The sequence below is a fragment of the Prionailurus viverrinus genome, chromosome F1 (genome assembly GCF_022837055.1).
Source record: "Prionailurus viverrinus isolate Anna chromosome F1, UM_Priviv_1.0, whole genome shotgun sequence".
Lineage (NCBI taxonomy): Eukaryota > Metazoa > Chordata > Mammalia > Carnivora > Felidae > Prionailurus > Prionailurus viverrinus.
The window spans coordinates 5,828,447-5,850,733 of NC_062577.1; the positions used below are offsets into that span (position 1 = coordinate 5,828,447).

The 22,287-nt window shown below is 37.3% G+C and overlaps 1 long non-coding RNA gene across 1 annotated transcript in view; it reads left to right on the forward strand.

The window, feature by feature from the left end:
* The window catches only part of LOC125155849 (uncharacterized), a 44,814-nt gene that overhangs the window by 3,747 nt on the left and 18,780 nt on the right, over window positions 1–22,287 (forward strand). The gene's annotated exons all lie outside the window — the stretch shown is intronic.

Consider the following 22,287-nt stretch of genomic DNA (forward strand, 5'->3'; position numbering starts at 1 on the left):
CCAAAAGAAAGCTGGAATTCAGTTGGTTATGTTCTCTTCTGTGTAAATAGCTCGTTCAGGGAGCCGGCCGTGTCTTTGAAACCTAGTTTGGCATCAACTCTCAGGATTCTGTAGATCTTATTAAGTACATAAATCTTGTGTTTTCTAAAGCGCTGCTTTATGTGAGCAACCCGCCTCAATTTCTGACCTTAAATATTAAAGGAGAAGAATTTGGGGAAATACTAGGAATCTATCGAGGCCATATCCAGCCATCCAGGTAATGTTAAAGTTGTGTTTACAGAGAAAGATCTCAGGACACGAGTGCTGTGAGAATCATCTCCTGGACCCTTCTACCATAACCTGGAAATATGAGAGAAGGTCGGGTGGCCCCAGACAGGAAGGGTCAGACTGAACCGCTCTAAAAGTCTGTCACTTGAAAACTTTTTTTCAACAAGCAGGAAAAATAATGCCTTCCACTTGTATGGAACTTATACTCTACAGAGTGCTTTCAAATACACCATGTCATTAAATTTCACAACAATTTGGCAAGAAAGAAATTATCATCTCCATTTTGTGGATGAGTAATAAGAGCTATTATCTATTTCATACCTATTTCTTGCCAGGCACCACGCTCAGTGCTCATTTAATCCACACAATCTTATCACGTGTGTGCTATTATTATCCTGCTAATACCCAGATGGAAAGTTAGGCTCAGAAAAATTAAGGGATCTGCTCACAGTTAGGCGACTCATAAGTGGCAGAGTGGAGATTTGAACCCATGTTTTCCTAACTGGTGGTGCCATAAGCTGGTGGCCTTCACCCTATTTTGGCCACAACAGTTAAAGATTATCTATTCGCTCCTGTACTATCATGTGACTTAAAAACATATACAAGAATAGAAATTTAAAAACATAAAGGTAAAATGCAAATCGAAGTTCTGATTGTTTCTCCTCGCATGCTCTCAGAATACCTTGTGCTTCACCTTGATCACTGCAGTCTTCTAGGGACGTGTCCAGCATGGACATGAGGATGAGGAAACAAGACTCACTGTGTGCTGATCACTGGTCCATGATCACGTAGTCAGTGGCGTCTCTAAATCTGCCTTGTAACTCAGAGCCTTTGTCACCATTGTACCCCCTGCCTCTCCGTCTGCCTCTGGCCACAGCACTTAGTCACAGTCTTATACTTGGCCAGACCCCTAAACCCCCAGCCTGGGCACAAAGACCTACCTTGCTCAGAGTAGCTCCCTCCTTCGACTCTGTGAGGAGTAAGAGATGTTAACACCCTAGCTTTTGTAATTGTTGGTATGAATCAGGCCAAAGTCCTCTTTAAAGCCAATTTCTCTGGGCACAGGGCCTCTCCTGCTTTCATGGGATGGTTGCTAACCTCTCCTCGGAGTGATGCCTGCTGAGCATGGTCCAAAATAGAGTTATGTATTTGTATTTGGGGGTAGAATTTGCATTTGACTGTACTCTTCTTTGGGGACTGAGCACTCCCAAATTTCCTGCCCATCACTTTACTTGAGTGCTTTTGTGAAGTTCCAGTGATTTTCTATGAGTTTACTTTCACAGGAGCAATACAGACTGTGGCTCTAGGCATTCACATTCTAAACACTGTGATTGTGATTAATGAGCAGGTGTCCTCAGCACAAAGAGCACTTTGTCTGGAGCCCTCAGGGCAAGATGGTGGAGTGGAGAACCCCACAGGATGAGGCGTGGTGGGAAGTCTGGCATGATGTCTTCCCCAGAAGGGAGTCTGAGCATGAACAAACTGTGTCTTGTCACCAACTGTCCTCGACAGAAGTCCACCAGGGACGGTTGCACAAACACACAGGTGGCGATGGGTGTCCTAAAAGCTAGGACTCTTTATGGCCACCGAGGGGAGCTATTGCTTTATCAAGCTTCTCATTCTAGCACTCCAAACCTTTACCTTCAAGGGCCATTTAAAAACCTCCCTCTCCAGCCATTTATTTTCTTACAACAGTTCACTCTCACCACATAGAATACAAACCAGACAATAACAGAAATATTATCATTTCTTAGTTTCATTTGCTTCTAAGAGGAGTTTGCTGAAGGAAAGGAAGTGGGTACCACTGCCGATCATTTGATTTGGTCTCACTTGGTCAACAGCTGCCTTAAGTTCCCTCCACTGGCCAAGCACAAGGCAGTACACTGGACGGTGAAAAGAGAAACAGACAAGGTCCCTGTCTTCCAGGAGCTGATTGATGATGGTCTGGGAGGGAAGGTACACAGTCAGCTGGCAGTGGTTTGGGCTGTAACTGTAAGCATTCATTCCAAACACAGCATTTGTTAACTCCCTCTATGTCATCCATGCTATGACACTGAGATGTCAGGTGGGCTAGACTCTTGGTGCCAGGTATAAATACAACCCAGTGCGTGCTTTGGGATAACACTGGCATCTCTGGGTAGCTAGATGGGTGTCCTCGCCATCTGGCAGCCTGGCCTTCCTCCTCAGGGCTTTATGATTTTATCACTGTTGGAAGACATCTCAGGGCTTCCTTAGCAACGGTCCCCTTACTCTAATAGCAGTGACAATGACTAATCGCTCACTTGGCTTCTTTAAGTGCTCTCTGGGGGATGTTGAGAGGAGGCCCTAAGAAGATAGCCCACCTCCACGGCACAGAGAAGGGGTTTTCATATTTATTCTTTTAGAGCCTCTAGCTCCAGCCATCTGCTGTCTTTTTCACTGACCCCTGGGAAATGTAATTTGCCGTGGTTTAGCTCATCCTTGGGCCTAACCTACACCAGAGTGATAATAAATACAGAATGTAGTGATCCCTCTGACCACCTATCTACACGAGCACTCACCCTCCTGTGCTTTATTTCTTCCCAGTTGTTGCCCAGTATAAGGTATCTTTATATGCTTTTCTGCTTGGACATAGCTACCCAATAGCAGGGCCCTGGTGTGGCTTGTCCACTACTGTGTCCCCAGTTCATAGAACCCTGCCTGGCCCAATAACAGTTGGTTGAATGAATGAGCAAAGGAACAAACAGATGACTATCTTGCACAGAGGCTAATTCTATTAAATATATTTTTTTCAAGTTTATTTTTATTTTTGAGAGAAAGAGAGAGAGAGAGTGAGCACGAGTGCGGGAGGGGCAGAGAGAGAGAAAATCCCAAGCAGGCTCTTCACTGTCAGCATGGAGCTCAATGCAGGGCTCCAACTCACTAACTGTGAGATCATGACATGAGCTGAAATCAAGAGTTGGACGCTAAACCGACTGAGCCACCCAGATGACCCAATTCTATTAAATTCGTACCAAAGAGGAGCTGTGATATTTAAGGAAACCAAAGATGGCCTCCTATAGTCACAATCCTTCATTCACTTTGTTAATTTACATGTCCACAAAACCATGTAGAGTTATCGCTAAAGTTCTCTGCGTGACTCTGAACTCATAGAATGACCTTCACATGTTCCAGATGTCAAGGCTCCCCCCAGGGGAGGCAATTTTAATAGGGTGGCAGGGTGTTCAGAACACTGGGGTCCCAAATTTTCTTGACAACCCCTCAGGGAAAAGTCTTTCTATCATATTTTAAGCAACCATTTTTTAAAACCAAGAAACAAAGCATCTTCGTGCAACTTTAGGTAGTGGTGTGTGTTTGGAGGACGGGTGTGTGGTTATAATAACATATACACAGAGGAATGTAGTGAAATCTGGACAACCAGGGCTTAAAAAAACGATTCTGGATGGAAGGCAATTGCAACAGGAAAAAATGGTGGATTTGTTCACGTAGTTTCTACATGCACATGTCTGTTTCTACTAACTCTCAATTCTAGATATTGATATAAATATGAATATTGGGATAGATGTCTCTGTTTACTTTATAGCACCTGCTAACTCACTGTTTCTGTTACCACATCATGTAAAGCTCACACAGGTCCATCATGACTGTCCTCCTACCCCTCTCGACCTGCCTCTCTCTACATCAGGATCTTTGTAAGGACACACAAATAAAAAGTCTTAATCCTCCCATTGAAATTAGAAAAGAGATTTCCCTCCCCACTTTTTCTTTGAGCATTTACTTTAATTATAATTATACATTACATATATATTAATTTATATTTAAATATATTTATATTTAAATATATATTTATAAATATAAATATATATTTATATTTAATTTTATATATTTATATTTATAAATAAATAAATATTATATAAATATAAATAAAATACATTTATATTTAAATATATATAATAAATATATAAAATATACATAACACTATATTATATATAATAAATATATAAAATAAACAAATAATTTCTATTCAAATATAATTAAATTATTATAAATTATAATTATGTAAATTGAATTATAATTAAATTATAATTATAAATGCTTTCTCTTCTCTGAAATGTATATAAATCCTTCTGAACATGAGATAGGACTTGTGTCAGCTTTTTGACCATGAATGTCTTTCTCAAGGAAGAAGGAGCCATCTCTTTGGAATGTAAACATCAGAGGAGCTAGGGCTCCCATCTCCTGGTTTCTGTGGGAGGGTAGAGGCCTAACTTTAGTGGGTTCCTTGCTCCAAGTTTCCAATCTACTCCTGCCATAAAGATATGAGATGCTTGTTTTACCTTTGGATAAAGCCAATTAGCTAACAGAGATGGTTGCCCCAATACCAGGTAGAGTTAGGATAAACTCTGGATGACAAATGGTGCTGGCAAGTCATTACACTCAAGGACTAGTTATTGTTTATCATGAGAACATGTACGTAGCAAGTTGTATCTGCTTGTCTGTATAAAAGGGTAAGATTTCTTTCTGTTTTTGCAATCTCTGAGCGGATCGCCTGTGGTGCTCCTCGCATTCTGGTTTAATGCTTATTCAATAACAAAGGTGTTTTATTTCTCTACAATCTTTGTAAGGAGGACTTCTGTTTTTGTTTTTGAAGATTTTTGTTTTTACTTGTATTTTCCAAGCACCTTTCACTTTTATCTCTCTCAGGGCTACCTGCCTGATTTTCCTTTCAAATTCCTTTTAAAAAAAAAAGTCTATTATTGGTCAGTTTTCCTTTGGAGCAAGGTGGCCAACATATGAACTGGCTACAAATGGAAAAAGTGCCTGCTCTTGGTCCAACCATGAGTCCAGGGGTGAAGCTGGGTCTTCTGTCCTACTCATTGTGTAGAGGTCTTCTCCACAGTGGGGATTGTGTTTGAGATGGATTGTCTCAGTGGTTGTGTGCCAGCAAATTTTTTTAAAGTAGGCTCCACACCCAGCATAGAGCCCAATGCAGGGCTTGAACTCATGACTCTGAGATTAAGACCCGAGCTGAGATTAAGAGTCTGGATGCTTAACCCACTGAGCCACCCGACGCCCTGCCAGAAAATATTTTTGACATGAACACATGCCTACTAGCTTATCACCTGATGCTCAAGTTGGCAATTAGAATTTAAACCTCAGACAAGCTTACCTAGTTTCTCACAAAGAAATTCAACTCATCTCTAGAATCCAGGTTCTATTCATAACGTTGGAGAGCCATCTTGTAACCTAAGGCACTAGAGACAAAGGAGACCATGAGGAATGGGGAGCTGAATATGACCCCATTGGGGAAAATCATTCAGGAAGTACCTTGTTCTAGTGATAATAGTAACATTTTCACAGGAAAGGGGAACATGGAGTATAATATTCACAAGGAAAGAAAAGGTGCAGATTACAGCAGAGAAAAGAATGGAAAGTGAGAAGAAACACCAAGTACAATCTGGAGACAAAAGGAGGATGTGTAATGAACAAAAGCAGAAGAAGGTGAGATTCCTAAATCTCAGATGATTGGATGAGAAGAGGGAACCATTGCCTGGTTCAAATGGCCTGCAGTGATTTTTAAGTACTATGGACACTTAGTGTGTACAAATATTTTGGGGGGAGGGGCAGAGGGAGAGGGGCAGCCAGAATTTTAAACAGGAGACATGCCCAGCATGGAACATGATGAAGGGCTCTATCTCAGAAGATCATGACCTGACCTGAAATCCGGTTAAGGATGCTTAACTGCCTGAGCCACGCAGGTGCCCCAAGTTTGTACATATTTTAAGAGTTTAAGTAGAATCATGTTTCTTTAGCAGAAAATTCTGCGATTCCCTCGTTGATGCAGAAGTTTTGGGTTGTTCGGCTGACTGCACGGCAATGACCACTGTGTTCTGGGAAACCTCCCTCTCTGGAGGAACCTCATGCAGTTTCAAAAAATTACTTTTTCTTTGGGACGGAGGTTTATTGGTTCTCTGCATGGCCAGGAAATAATCCTGTTTGGACTATGGAGAGTCTTAATTACCCCTTCCAAATTAGTTTGTTCTTCCTCTATTGGAACTTTTAATCAGTACAGTTTGCCAGGCGTAAGGCTGTTTATCCAGAAAGTGGAACGCCTCCAGGTTTTGCAGACAGCCGTCTTGCAGAGGGCATATCATTCCGTATTTCTTCCTAACAAAGGACAATGGTGGAGAAAGGAAACAAACACATATTGAAATATACTATGTTCAGACCCTTCCATGAGGTGCTTTGTATGGAATGCTTCATGGTAAATGATATAGATACCATTTTATTTATTTGCCTATTTAGTTATTGAAGGATAGCTGACACGCAATGTTATTAGTTTCAGGTCTACAACATAGTGATTTGCCAATTCTGTGTATTACTCAGTGCTTACCACCATAAGTGCAGTCACCATCTATCACCACACAACTATTCTTTTAAGTTAATTTATTTTCGGGGGAAGGGAGGCAGAAAAAGAGGGAATAGGAGAGAGAATCCCAGTCTCCGTGCTGTCTCTGAACCTGACTTGGAGTATGAACCCACAAACCATGAGATCACGACCTGAGCCAAAACCAATAGTTGGATGCTTAACTGACTTAGCCACCCAGACACCCCGATCACCACACAACTTTGTTATAATATTTGTAGATGCCACTTTTACTATTTAAAAAATTTTTTTTTTTAGTATTTATTTAGTTTTGAGACACAGATCAACAGGGTGTGAGTGGGGGAAGGAGCAGAGAGGGAGAGGTTGACATAGAATCTGGGGCACGTGGGTGGCACAGTTAAGCATCTGATTTCAGCTCAGGTCATGATCTCATGGTTCATGAGTTTGAGTCCTGCATCGGGCTCTGTGCTGACAGCTCAGAGCCTGGAGCCTGCTTCAGATTCTATGTCTCCCTCTCTCTCTGGCCCTCTCCTATCTCTCAAAAATAAATATACATTAAAAATAATTTTAAAAAAAGAATCTGAAGTAGGCTCCAGGCTGTGAGCTGTCAGCACAGAGCTGGACACATGGCTCAAACTCGCAAACTGTGAGATCATGACCTGAGCCAAAGTTGGATGCTTAACTGACTGAGCCACACAAGTGCCATGTAGATGCCACTTTTAAAAGGTTGCCTGACACCCCAAAAGACTGAGTTATTTGCCCAAGGGCTATACTGTGTGAAGTGGTGGGACACGGATTTGAATTCAGCCTTGTCTCCAAACGTTTGCTGGTTGCAATGTAGCTAGTTAATATACTCATTAGTCTCCAATTAGGCCTGGGCTAAAGACAAGGAAGAAAAGACGCTAAAGTCATTGGATTAATGCAGTTTAACCAAGCCTTTCCCATGTACACAGAGAGGTAAAAATCTTACAAACCTCTCCTCTTACCTAGTATGGTTCCTCAGCTCTGATTTTACTCCTGTATTGGAGACATTATTTTCCAGAACTCTTCTGGATGTTTTCTCTTTCATTAATGCAGTCTTTATTCCTCTCTCCCTCCCTCCCTTCCTCCATCTCTCTCTCTTCCCCTTTCTCTCCCCTCCCTTCTTTTCTTTTCTTTTCTTTTCTTTTCTTTTCTTTTCTTTTCTTTAATTTTCTTTTCTTTTCTCTGCTTTCTCTCTCACCACCCCCTGTAGCCTTTTTTTTTACCATTACAGCAAATTAGTAAGCTTTATTACCCAAGTGAAAGGCAACAAGAATAGACCCACACCATAGAGTAAGAGAAAAAAACTAACTGGGGATGTTTCTCCCCAACAGAAAGGAGAAGTAGAAGCTTTCCTGGTCTATAGGTCAAGGGAAAAAAATTCAGAGATGATCCAAGGCTTAGGATGTAACCTGGGTCCCTCAACAACCTAGAACTTCTAGCTTTCAGGAATTATAACCCAAATTGAGGACAGTAGGAGCCAGTGACAAGGAACAGAAGCTTCCCTACTAATGCTGAAGGTTTTCTATGAACTGCCATGTGCTCTCAATACCTATAGGAAAAGATGGGAAAGGAAAGACATTTTGGAAGGAAAAAACATCATGGATAGGGAATTGAATTTTAAGTTGTTTTAGATATGAAGTAGTTTTTACCATGAAAAGTAAAGTTACCTTATCCTGGAAGTTCCAGGCTTCCTCACCTGTGCCTCTCAATCAGGGGGGTTGGGGGATAGGGCCTTTCAATCAGGATGAGAGAAATGAGAGAAAATGGAAAAATCTGTATTTGTAGCACACCCCTCGTTTGTATTGTATAAATTTTGGACAATAGTATGCTTCCATAACTCATTCTTTTGTATTATTAATAATGACTCCTTGAAATACAAAGAGATTATCTGAGAGCCATTACATGTCAAGCTGTGATGAATATGTACACTATGGCATGAATTAGATCATTGCAGCTCATCTCCACACCCTGTGGGTCATAATCCTCAGGGTAAGTCTCTGATGAGAAAGCAGGTACAGGAAAGACCCTATTGTGCAGAAATATAATTCAAAGGCTGAAAAGTGAACACTTGGGCTCAAGGTCCTTGGGGAAGGCTGGGAAACCAATGTGGAAAGGCGGACTATGAGGTGGAGTCAGGGGCACTGGTAAGACCTTCCTCTCCTTAGCTCAGCTTGGTGTAGTGATCCGGGATGGGTTTTGGATTCAGACATCCTGAGGCTGAATCCTCCTGGCTACTTGCTCCCTGGTGCCTTTGGGAAAACTCATTTGCATAAGGAAAGACCATTAATTTAAGGGATTTAGGGTTTTGTGAGGGTTAAGTGAGAGAATATTTATCAATTGCTCAACCCTGTGCCTGTCACATGGTAGCTGTAGATTTTAAAATCTGAACTAAGGGCCACACTAATTTGCTCTGGAGCTTTCCCTGAAAGGATGGAAATAAATAATATGCTCTATGACATGGGTGGCCCAGGAGCACATGATGGCATATGTAGGAGTTTATGTATCTTTTTATGAGGGTTCTGAGTGTTCTGGACATGAAATAATAGCCCTGTGTAACTCTTGTTAACTGACTTAGTGGCCTAAAAAAGGGGCAAAACAACATCTACCCTCCTAAAAATTTCCCCAAACCTTATTTTGTTTTGGGCCAGTTTTATAACTTTTTCTGAGTTCATTTTGATTTAAGGGTCTACCACCTGACTTATCTATGGATTTGCCAGTCTGTCCTACTTATTAAGTTAGGACAAAGACCTCTTCAAGTGTTGACCCAGGGAATGTGTTTGGGGTTCTGGAGGTACCACCAGCACTAAGTGTGAGTAAAGAGGGTGGACCCTCTTTTTCTAAGAATATGGTTTACTGTCCTGTCAGGGTCCTTTGTGCCACCACTTCCTATTTACTGTTTAAAAAGGATAGAAATTGGGAAGCATTCAAACCAGAATGGGAGTGGAGAAGTCCCAGTCGATGAGAAAGGAAGATCTGGGGATTCTTCTGGTGTGTATGTAACCTGCATATCTCTGGCTCTCTTTGCTTGTTCACTTGCCTTTGTTCTTCCCAACACCTGACTTAGGAGGAGTTTATCTGTTGTCCCATCTTGACTGCTCACCTCTTGTGCCCTCCCTCACTTCGGTCTCAAAGCAGTCAGGGTATGAAGATGCTTTATTGAAGTTTAAATGAGGAAAATGTTCTCTTGGGGGTGGGCAGGGGATTGGGGCTCAGTCCCTGAAGGCATTTGTGGATCAAGGCTGACAGAGGCTCTGACATCATCAGCACACAACCCCTGATGGCTCATTGACACCAGAAGGGAGAAAAGGCAGGGTGATAAGACACATCTCCATCTTAACCACTTCAACATACATCTCTTCTATAAAGAGGAGCCTCACTGCATTGGTGAGGCTAGCCACATGGCCTGACCATGAGGAAAGAGATTTTGTTTTGTTAACTTCTGTGTTCCCCACACTTGTAGCAATCTCTAACATGTACCAAGTGCATGACAAATAGTTGTTGGATTTAGTTCTGATTGAGTGAATCTTTGTACCATTAGCACAGCATCCACACAGTGCCTTTAAATATATACTTAGAAATAAAATACAGTTTCCCATCCTACGCTGTGAGCATTTCAAGAGATATTTCCATTTTCCAACTAATGGCCCCACCATCTCTAAACTCTATTTTTCCAAATGAGTTCTACTTTTATGATTTTGTCTTATTAGCTTCATGAGACCAATTATTGGTGTCAATCATAAGAAATAATCTAAATAGGATTTATTTTCTTTGATGTTTACCAGGAAGCAAAAACAGTACTCTAGGTGGAAAGAAATGTATAGATTTCCCTGAAAACTGATGCCTAATCACTTAAAATGGACAGTTTGGAGATAATGGGTAAACCGAAATCACCCTGTGATTGTGAAAGCCAACCTGCCTTCTACAGATCATTAGCACAAACACAGTTTGATCTATTCTTGAATAGAGTCCTTGAATCTGTGGCTCCCAGTTGCTCTTAGATTATTCTTCCTTGAACTTGTTTTCCAGTCCTAATAAAATCCAAAACTCAGTTGAGAGCATTGAAAGGTCCTTCATGAACAGTGTTAAAAGTGTATATTTCATTAAGATTAGAAAGTAAAGCTATATTTTAGGAACCAATGTGAATAATGGCAAACAAACATATGAATGATATTGTACATTTATTAGAATGACAATATTCAAAGCAATATGATGATTCAGAGACCCAAATTTGAATTTCCATTCTGCCAATTTCTAGCTGTATGACCTTGGACATCTTGCTTAACTGTTCTGAGTTTCATTCAGTCGTTGATCTTTAAAATAATTGTCTCTTCCAACTTCAAAGATTTTCTTAACAAGAAATAAAGAATGTGAAAATGCCACTTAGGCCATTAAAAACTATAAGCTATCATTAATATAATCCAACAAGCAGGCCTCATGTATTATCCCTTATATATGTATCTGTGTGGCTCTACATATCTCTAAAGTTATGAGGGCAAATGTGTGTCTTTCACTAAAAAGAATCCTTAGTGTTCTCAATACATTGTTATGGTATCTTATTTAAAATCCTATGTGCTCTACATTAAAAAAATACCTATGATCAGATAGAATAGACCAAAATATCCTCTTGTTCCTATTAGTTTTAGCCCTGGAAATGCAACAAGATGGAGGAAAACCATCTGAAAGCTAATTAGATTTCAACAATTGCTTGCTGTGTTAGATAGACTTGGGATAAAATTTGAGTTAATAATACTGCTAGACACTGCATTTTTTTTTTTTTTGATTCCACATGTAAGTATTTGTGTTTCTTTGTCCGGTTTATTTTACTTAGCATAATGCTTTCCAGATTCAGCCATGTTGAATCAAATGGCAAGATCTTCTTTTTTCATGACTGAATAACATTCCATTATATATATCTCATTTTATTTATCCATTCATCCATGGAAGGAAATGTAGATTGTTTCAGTATCTTAGTTTTTATGAATATTGCTCCAGTGATCATGGATGTGCATGTACCTCTTTGAGATACTGATTTCAGTTCCTTCAAATATATGCCCAGAAGCGGGATTGCTGACTCATATGGTACTTCAATTTTTAATTTTTTGAGGAATGCTTCTACTGTTTTTCCTAATGGTACAAATTACTAATTTCAATTATTTCAAAGGGTACAAATTTTCAGTTATAAGAATAATAAGTGCTGAGGATTGAATATAGAGCATGGTGACTAGAGTTAATAATGTGGTGTTGCATATTTGACAGTCATTGAGAGTAGATCTTGAGTATTCTTACCACAAGAAAAAAGAGTTGGAGTGCACAGGTGACTCAGTTGGTTAAACATCCGACTTCAGCTCAGGTCATGATCTCGCAGTTCGCGGGTTTGAGCCCCATGTTGGGGGTCTTTGCTGTCAGTGCAGAGCCTGCTTTGGACCCTCTGCCTCCCTCTCTTTCTCTTCCCTTGCCCCACTAATGAGCACACGTGTGCTCTCTCTCTCTCTAAAAGATAAATACACATTTTAAAAAAAGAAAAGAAAAAAGAGTTAACTATGTGAGGTGATGGATGTGCTAATTATCTTGACCTTGGTAACATTCTACAATGTGTATGTATATCAAATAATCACACTGTGTGCTGTAAATATATACAATTATATTTTTCAATTATATTCCTCAATAAAGTTATTAAAAATGCTATTAGACACATGGAGTGATAGTCCTGAAAGACTAGAGATTTGGAGAAAATGTCCTGCTTCTTCATTAAGAACTTGACAAAATTTTCATAGATTTATCAGGTCAGGGAATACAGATCATTGGCTCTACATATCTCTAAAGTTATGAGGGCAAATGAGTGTCTTTCACTAAAAAGAATCCTTAGTGTTCTCGATACATTGTTATGGTATCTTATTTAAATTTTTTTTTAATTTAAAAGGTTTTTGAGAGAGACTGAGCAAGCACAAGTGGGGAAGTGGCAGAGAGAGGGAGAGAGAATCTCAAGGAGGCTCTATGCTCAGCGTGGCATCTGATGTGGGGCTCAATCTCATGACTCTGACATCACAACCTGAGCCAAAACCAAGAGTGGGATGCTTAACCAACTGTGCCACCCGGGTGGTCCTGTTACAATATCTTAAATTTAATTGCTAGATTCCCTACATGAGACCAACACAACTGACTTTCTAAAAAGTGAGGAGAGTAGACTTTGGTATACAGTATTCTAAATGGTAGATTTAATTAACCTTTAGTCTTTGAGATGACTGGGTTTTGGTATGACTTCAATAAGATTATGAATTTTGTTAATCTGTTGATAAGAGGATAAAAGATAAAAGGTCTTTAAAAGAAAACGTTTAACCCAATCCAATTCTATAATTGTACATTTGTTTGCTCTGGAAGTGAGAGGTGAGAGACTATAGAAACAAATGTTAAAATGGGAAGAATCTTTTGTGTATTTTAAGTTTGGGTTAGCACTGAGTTATATTTTGACACTTTGGGGAGGAAGTGATAGTGAGCATCGCCAGTGGCATCTCTCATTTTGAAGCCAAGCACCTTATCAATAACCATTAAAGTATAAATGACAGTTGATGATTCATTTTATATATAGAAGATATTTTTTAAGTTTATTTATTTTGAGAGAGAGAAAGAGAACATGAGCAGGGTAGGAGCAGAGACAGGGAGAGAAAGAATCCACAGCAGGCTCAATGCTGTCAGTGAGGAGCCCAATGAGGGGTTCAATACCGTGAACCATGAGATCATGTCCTGAGCTGAAATCAAGAGTTGGGTGCTTAACCAACTGAACCACCCAGGTGCCCCTATATAACAGATATTTCTTGATTGGTGCTGGAAGAAAATATTCTCTAAACATTTTGGAAACTAGCTGATGCATTGTATTTGGTTTTAACCCATGTGAAATCATCAATAAGCAACAATGTAATGCCATGGAACAGACATTTACATGACAGTTCTTTTTTTTTTAATGTAACAAAAACTTTTATTAGGACATTAAAAATATTTCATTTAGTCTTTGCAAAAACTCTAGCAGATTGGTATGTTTATTAGCTCCCAGCTCATTAAAATATGAGAAAATCAAGGCACAGAATTTACAAGAGAACAAAGCATTTATTGTATATGTGTGATATAAAGTTAACACAGACACCAAAACACATGCAAACTTGAGCTAGCATCCGTCAGCCCGGATGCTGATGTCAAAAGTCAGCTTGGGAACTATAGTGGGTTGAATGAGGTCTCTTCAAAATTCATGACCACCCAGAACCTCCAAATATGACCTTATTTGAAAATATTATCTTTGAGATATAATTAACTAGTTAAGGATATTTGAGATGAAATCATCCCGGATTTAGGTTGTTCCCCAAATCTAATGACTGCTGTCCTTATAAGGAGAGGAAAAGTCACAGAATGAGACACATAGACAAGAAGGCCTTGTGAAGACAGACAGAGGCTGGGGTTATGCTGCCACAAGCCAAGGAACACTTGCAGCCACCAGAAGCTGGAGGAGGACAGAAACATTTTTTCCTGGAGACTTAAGAGACAGTGAAGCCCTGATGTCACCTTGATTTCAAATTTCTAGCGTCCAGAGGGATGCAAGATAAAGTTTCTGTGATTTTAAGTCATTACACTTATGCTTCTTTATTATGACAGACCTAGGAGACAAGTCCAGGAACATAGAGGCAGGACTTATAGTATAATAGAGTGAGACATTTGTACATTCTCTTTCCAAAAAATAAGTAACTGGAAAAACTCATTTCATGGCTATAGAAATTAATAAAGTAATAAACTTTGAGAAGCAGTTATTCATAAAAAAATGACAACTTTGGGTGAGAATAACCTGAGGCATGCATCTCTCCAACTTGGGTTTAAGAGTTAATTTGAGGTAATAGAAGAAATAATCAGTGAAGTTGAAGATAGATGAATAGAAATTACCAACCTGAAAAATCACACACACACACACACACACACACACACACACACACACACGCACAAAAGAATGATGAGAGATCTGAATAGATCTTCAGAGGCTTCTGGTAGTTTCAGAAAGCAATGAGAGAGATGAAGGGGTAGACAAAAAACATTTGAAGAAATAATGGCTAAAAAATTCTCAAGTTTGATGAAAAAAACATTAATGTTCAGATCCAAGAAGTTTGACAGACTCCAATTAAAATAAACAGAAAGAAAGCCACATCTAGAAAATCATACCCAAACTGTTGAAAACCAAAGACAAGGAGAAAATCTTGAACACAGCAAGACAACACTGACTAGTCATACACAGGGGAGCAACAATGTGACTAGCATCTACTTGGCTTGTCATTTAAAAAGAGAAGACCTGAAGGCAATAAAATAAAATATTCGAAGTGCTGAAAGGGAAAAATGTCAATCGAGAATTCTCTAACCAACAAAACTATCTTTCAGAAAGAAAGGTGGAATAAAGAAATCTGGAGATAAAGACTGAGAAAATCTATTGCTTGTGGACAAGACTTACAAGCAATACTAAAGGGAGTCATCTAGGCAAAAAAAGGAAACAACATCAGTAACTTAAATTACACCAAGTAGTGAGGAGCATTGTAAAAAATAAAAATGTGGGTAAATATAAAACGTCATGTGAATACTTGTTTTCCTTTTTTCTCTTCATTTCTTTAAAAAACACAAGTTTGCATAAAACACTAATTATAATTGTTGGATTTGTAATATACATAGATATAAAATATATGACAATAATAGTACAAAGAAGAGAAAGAATAGAGTGATATTGGAGAAAATTTCTTATCTCTTACCAGAATTGTTCGTATTAATCTGAATTCGACTACTAATTTAAGATGCATACTATAATAGAAAAATAATTAAAAGAAGATTTAAATGATATACTAATAATATTTATTTAACAAAAAAAGTAAGCAGTAAAAGAGGAAAACAATAACAACAAACATGAGCTGTATAGAAAGGAAGTAGTAAAAAGGCAGATACAAATCCTGCTTTATTTTATTACATAAATATTATTACATTGAATGTATGATTACATGAAGTGTGAATTGACTAAACACTCCAAACAAAAGGTATTAAATGCCTTACATTAAAATGCATTAAATGTGAAGGAACTAAACACTCCACTAAAAAGGCAGATATTGTCAGATTGGATATAAAAAGAAAATAAAAACAAGATCCAACTATGAGCTGTCTACATACTTAAATTCAAAGACACAAATAAGTTGAAAGGAAAAGGAAAAGATACAACATGGAAATAGCAATCACAGCAAAGAGGAAGTGTTTATATAATACAGACTAGATTAACAGACATATCACTGACTTTAAGAGAAGAAATATTACTAAGGAGGGACATTTCATATTGGTAAAAAGGGTCAATTCATCAGGAAGATATAATAACTAAAAACATATATGCAACTGACCATAGAATTCCAAAATCCAGGAAGCAAAAATTTACAGAATCAAAATGGAAAGTATATAATTCAATAATAATAATTGGAGACTTCAAGAATCCACTCTCAGTAATTGATAAAACAATATAGAAAAATAGCAATGATTTATAAAAATTCATTAAGACTATCAATTGACTTATACTAATCAATACTTATAGAATGTTCTACCTAATAATAGCAGAAAACACAATCTTTTCAAGAGCACATGTAACATTCTTCAGAATAGATAATATGCCAGATCTTAAAACAAGTTTCAATAGATTTAAAAGTATTAGGATAGCAGTATTTAATTCTTTCTCATTTCCAAGTAGTATTCCATTGTATGTGTGTGTATACCACAACTTCTTTATCCATCCATCAGTTGTTGGGCATTTGAGCTCTTTCCATGATTTGGCTATTGTTGAATGTGCTCCTATAAACAACGTGGATGGAACTAGATAGTACTATGCTAAGTGAAATAAGTCAGTTGAAGAAAGACATCATATGTTTTCACTCATATGTGGAATTTGAGAAACTTAACCGAAGACCATGGGGGAAGGAAAGGGGAAAATACCACTGAGTGTGGTATGTAAGCAACGAATCAGGGATTCTACTCCCAAAACCAAGTGCACACTGTATACACTGTGTGTTAGCTAACTTGACGATAAATTATATTAAAAAAATAACATACGGTTGATTTGTTTCCAGTTTGGGGGCTATTATGAATAGTGGCTATTATAAAAATTCATGTGCAAGTTGTTTTGTGGCCATATGTTTTTGTTTCTGTTCCAGAAACTTAGAAATGAATTACTGGGTCTATGCTGAGATTACATTTAACTTTTTAAGAAAAGGCCAAGCTGTTTTCCAAAGTAGTTTTACAATTTTAAAGCCACTCATACAATTTCATATATAGCGTTTTTGTTTATATTCAGTTTAAATATTTTCTAATTACTCTTATGAATTGTCCTTAGAGGAAAGGATTATTTAATTTTTTTAATGTTTATCTTTGAGACAGAGAGAGACAGCGTGTGAGCAGGGGAGGGGCAGAGAGAGGGAGGGAGACACAGAATCCGAAGCAGGCCCCAGGCTCTGAGCTGTCAGCACAGAGCCCGACGTGGGGCTCAAACCCATTAACCATGAGATCATGACCTGAGCTGAAGTTGGGCACTTAACCAACTGAATAACCCAGGCACCCTGAGCAATGGGTCATTTAAAAGTGTGTTTTTAAAATATCAAAATATTTGAGGATTTCCCAAATTTCATTCTTTTGTTAATCATTCCAATCCTTCTATTTTTATTTTTTGAATTGGTTTATTTATTTATTTATTTATTTATTTATTTATCCATCCACCCATTATTAATTTATTTTTATTTTTTAATATAATTTATTGTCAAGTTAGCTAACACACATTGTATACAGTGTACTTTTGGTTTTGGGCATAGATTTCTGTGATTCCTCACTTATATACAACACCCAGTGCTCATCCCAACAAGTGCCCTCCTCAAAGTCCATCACCCACTTTTCCCTCCAGTTCCATCCACATTGCTGCAAATGGCAGGGTTTCATTCTTTCTTATTGCCAAGTAGCATTCCATTGTATATATAAACCACATCTTTATCCATTCATCAGTTGATGGACATATAGGTTCTTTCTATAATTTGGCTATTGTTGATAGTGCTGCTATAAACATTGGGGTACAAGTGCCCCTATGAATCAGCACTCCTGTATCCTTTGGATAAATTCCTAGTAGTGCTATTTCTGGGTTTTAGGGTAATTTTATTTTTAATTTTTCAAGGAAACTCCATACTATTTTCCAGAGTGGCTGCACCAGTTTGCATTCCCACCAACAGTGCAAGAGCGTTCCTGTTTCTCCACATCCTCACCAGCACCTGTTGTTTCCTGATTTGTTACTTTTAGCCACTGTGACCAGTGTGAGGTGGTATCTCATTGTGTTTTTGATTTGTATTTCCCTGATGATGAGTGACGTTGAGCATCTTTTCATGTGTCTTTTGGCCATCTGGATATCTTCTTTGGAAAAATGTCTATTCATGTTGGTCTGCCCATTTCTTCACTGGGTTATTTCTTTTATTGGGGTGTAGAGTTTGATACGCTCATAGATTTTGGATACTAACCCATTATACGATATGTCATTTGAAAATATCTTTTCCCATTCTATTGGTTGCCTTTTAGTTTTGTTGATTGTTTCCTTTGCTGTGCAGAAGCTTTTTATCTTGATAAGGTCTCAATAGTTCAATTTTGCTTTTATTTCCCTTGTTTTTGGAGATGTGTTGAGCAAGAATTGCTGCAGCTGAGGTCAAAGAGGTTATTGCTTGTTTTCTAAGTTTTGATGGTTTCCTGTCTGAAATTTAGGTATTTCATCCTTTTTGAGCTTATTTTTGTATATGGTATAAGAGAGTGATGATACTCTACATAGAAAACCTTAAAGACTCCACCAAAAAACTGCTAGAACTGATACATGAATTCAACAAAATCGCAGGATATAAAACAATGTACAGAAATGGGTTGCATTTCTATACACCAATAATGAAGCAACAGAAAGAAACATCAAGGAATTGATCCCATTTATAATTGCACTGAGAACCATAAAATACCTAGGAATAACCCTAAACAAAGAGGTAAAAGATCTGTACCGTGAAAACTATAGAAAACTTATGAAAGAAATTGAAGAAGACACAAAGAAATGGAAAAACATTCCATGCTTATGGATTGGAAGAACAAATATTGTTAAAATGTTGGTACTCCCCAAAGCAATCTACATATTCAATGCAACCCCAATGAAAGTTGCACTGGATTCTTCTCAGGGCTAGAAGAAACAATCCTAAAATTTTTATGGAACCACAAAAGACCCCAAATAGCCAAAGTAATGTTGAAGAAGAAAACCAAAGCTGGAGGCATCACAATCCTGGGTTTTAGCCTGTCTACAAAGTTGTAGTCATCAAGGCAGTATGGTATTGGCATGAAAACAGACACATAAACCAATAGAATAGAATAGAGAACCCAGAATTGGATTCACAAATGTATGGCCAACTCATCTTTGACAAAGCAGGAAAGAGTATCCAATGGAAAAAAGACAGTCTCTTTAGCAAATCGTTCTGGGAGAACTGGACAGCAACTTGCAGAAGAATGAAACTAGACCACTTTCTTACATTAAATGTATGTTAAAGGGCAAATGGATCAACAAAATGTAGTATGTCCCTACAATGGAAGACTATTTGGTAATGAAAAGAATGAAACTGATACATGCCATAAAATTAGATGAACCTCTGAAACATTGTACTACATACTGTATGATTCCATTTATATACAATGTCCAGAAAAGGCAAATCTATGGAGACAGAAAGTAGATTAGTGTTTATCTAGATCTGAGGTTGGAAGTATGACTGACTCCAAATCAACACAAGGGAACTTTTGGGAGGTTAGAGAAATGTTCTAAAACTAGATTTGTGTAATGGTACACGACCTTCTAAATTTAGTGAAAATAATTATTTTGTGCAGCAGATGGGTAGGGGTGGGGAAGTATAGATGAAACAAGATTGACAATGTATTTATAATTGTTGAAGCTGGTTGATTTATTATTATAATATTATACAATTTCTTCTACTTTAATGTATGTAATATATATGTATATGTATAATGTATGTGATATATATTATAATATATATTATTATTATACAATTTCTTCTACTTTAATGTATGTTTTAACATATTTTATAATAAAATTATTTTAAAAATAAATATTAAAACTAAATTAATAAAATGTAAGCTTGGTTTTCCACACTTCTGGTGTCTAAATTACATCTACCTCTTTTACACATATATGGCATAAGTCCTTAAGTGTCTATAATTCAACCATGAATTAACTCAAGTCCATTCAACTTAACAAATTTTTTTATTGAACATCAACTATGTGCAGGGTTTTGTCTTGTTGCTTACTACATTCTTTTATTCCTCCAGTTCCTGGCTGGTTTAAGCAGATAGTCAATGTTATTGTCTTAAAATTTGGTGTTTTTTTGTTCCTTTTCACTGAAACTTTATTAGTGTCAATTGTATGAACTCAGACAAATTCTGTTCTAGATTTCTTATAGATGATGGGGGTTTTTACACCCACAATTCAAAACATCCAATTGCTAAAGTAAGATACCTTGCAATCTGGTAAGATAATTGGGTTTTGGAAAAAGTAATTAGACCCCTCAGGTGATGTCCAGCAGAGACAGTGATTCAATGCTATGGTCTGAGTGGCAATAAGGTCTCACTCTGGGAAACTGATTTACTTTATCTAGAGATGACATGGGTGAATTCCTCCTATCCAAGGGTAATTAATACATGTACTTAAGTGAAGTAGCTATTTGTAATTCTAGCTTCACTTATTTGAACACCTGAAAAAGAATATGGAATAGAAAGAATAGTTTTAGAATGTTTTTCAGTACTTGCTGCCCATAAAAATAGACTAGCCTATAATTGGATATTGGAGATACTACATTCACAGAACTTATTAAAATATGTATTTGGGGGAAATGGTTAGAGCCAAAGGAAGGGTGACTCCTTTCTCTTGACAGTCCCCCAGGGATCATCAGGCCCAAGTAGTCTTAACTTCTAGAATTTAGGTACAATGTCAAAAAAGTCAACATAAATGAAAAAAATTAACTGTCTGTAGTGGTAACTACATAAGAGATAAGATTTTGAAATATTTCCAAAGCTCAACCAAGACATGGGAGAATCTTTGAAAACTTTATCAACAAAACAGAACAAACAGACAAACAGACAAACAAAAATCCTTCAGGTATTTCTGAAATCTCCACCCTCCTTCATAGAGCTCAGTAAAAGAGCTCCAAGATTCAAAGAGCTCAGTAAAAATGCATTGAACTGAATGTTGAATTTATTAGCATTAACAGTAACTGGTGTAAGATAAATTGTATGCTTATTAATGATGTTATACCTCAAGTAATAATACCTAAGTATTGTGGTATATATAATCAAGGAGAAAGAAAATTAAAGATTATACGTGTGTGTGTGTGTATACACACATACAACTTTCATATGTTTAATTTTCTTTAATCTTATACACGTATATATTGTGACTAAGGAAAAAGACACCATCTCTGAGAGATTTGAGAATATATGTCACTAGAAAAGGAGACTACAGAGCAAAATAGGAAACAAAATATCCAGATTACACCACTACCCAGATGAAACGTTTGATCTGTTTCACCAAATAATCATCTGATTATTTAATCTATATGGGAAAAACTTTCAACTTGAAAGGAACAAGGCAACAGACACAAGTACACCAGTCATTGAAAAGATATGTGCCATTGGAAATTAAAATCGAAATTCTGTTTTGTAAATCAGTGTTTAGTCTTGATTCAGCATACTAATGTGTTGTTTGACCTTGAGAAAATAATTCACCTCTCCGTATTTCAATTTCTTCACTTCTACAATTGAAACAGAAATTAGGTCAGCATTTTCCCAATTGTCTCCTTCAAAATAAAAGTCTTAAAACAGAGCAGTGCTCAATCTGTTAGAATAACTATACATCCACATGCAAGAGGAAGAAGAAGAAGAAGAAGAAGAAGAAGAAGAAGAAGAATTATTTAGACACAGACCTTACACCTTTCACAAAAATCAGCTCAAAATGGATCCTAGATTTCAATTTAAAATGTAAAATGATAAAACTCCTAAAAGTTGACATAGGAGAAAATCTAAGTGAACTGGGTTTGGCAATGACTTTTTAGATAAAACATTGAAAGCATGATCCACCTTAAAAATATTTATAAGTTGGATTTCGTTGAAATTAAAAGCTTCTGCCCTGCAAAAACACTCTGTTCGGAGAATGAAACAAGCCACAGACTGGGAAAAATATTTGCAAAATACATCTGACAATGGATAAGTATCCAAAATATACAAATAACTCTTAAAACTCAACAATAAGAAAAGAGCAAAACAATAAAAAAAATAAGCAAAATATCTGTATATCTCACCAAAGAAGATATAGAGGTGGCAAATGATCATATGAAATGCTGATTATTTTATCTTTACACTTATTCCACATCATATGTCATTAGGAAATTCCACACTAAAACAACAAAAAGATACCACTACCTACCTCTTAGAATGGCTAAAATCCAAAACAGTGACAATACCAAATGCTGGTGAAGATGTGGAGCAACAGCCCATTCATGGCTGGTTAGAATGCAAAA